Genomic DNA, 376 nt, shown 5'->3' on the forward strand with positions numbered 1-376 from the left:
CACTGAGCCACCTTCCCAGCCCTCCCTGAGCTCTTTTACTTAAGGCTAGCACTCTACCACTTTGAGCCACAACACTCACTTCTGGATTTTGAGTGACCCGGTGGCCGTGCGCGGGAGAGGAGGCGCGGAGCGCGTGAGCGGGTGGGCGCGGGGTGAGCGCGGGGTGGGGCACGCGGGGTGGACAGCCCGCAGGGGGGACACGGGGTGGGACAGGGGAGTGGTCGTCTGCGGTGGGATCGCAGCATAGACGCGCGGGGTGGACTGTGCAGGGTGGAGCGCGCGGGTGGGACAGGGGAGTGGATGTCTGTATGGTGGGGTGCGGGGGGGCTCGGGTACGGACGCGGGGGCTCGGGTAGGGGCGCGGGACTGAGTAGGG

The sequence above is a fragment of the Dipodomys ordii genome, unplaced genomic scaffold (assembly GCF_000151885.1).
Source record: "Dipodomys ordii isolate 6190 unplaced genomic scaffold, Dord_2.0 Scaffold163, whole genome shotgun sequence".
Lineage (NCBI taxonomy): Eukaryota > Metazoa > Chordata > Mammalia > Rodentia > Heteromyidae > Dipodomys > Dipodomys ordii.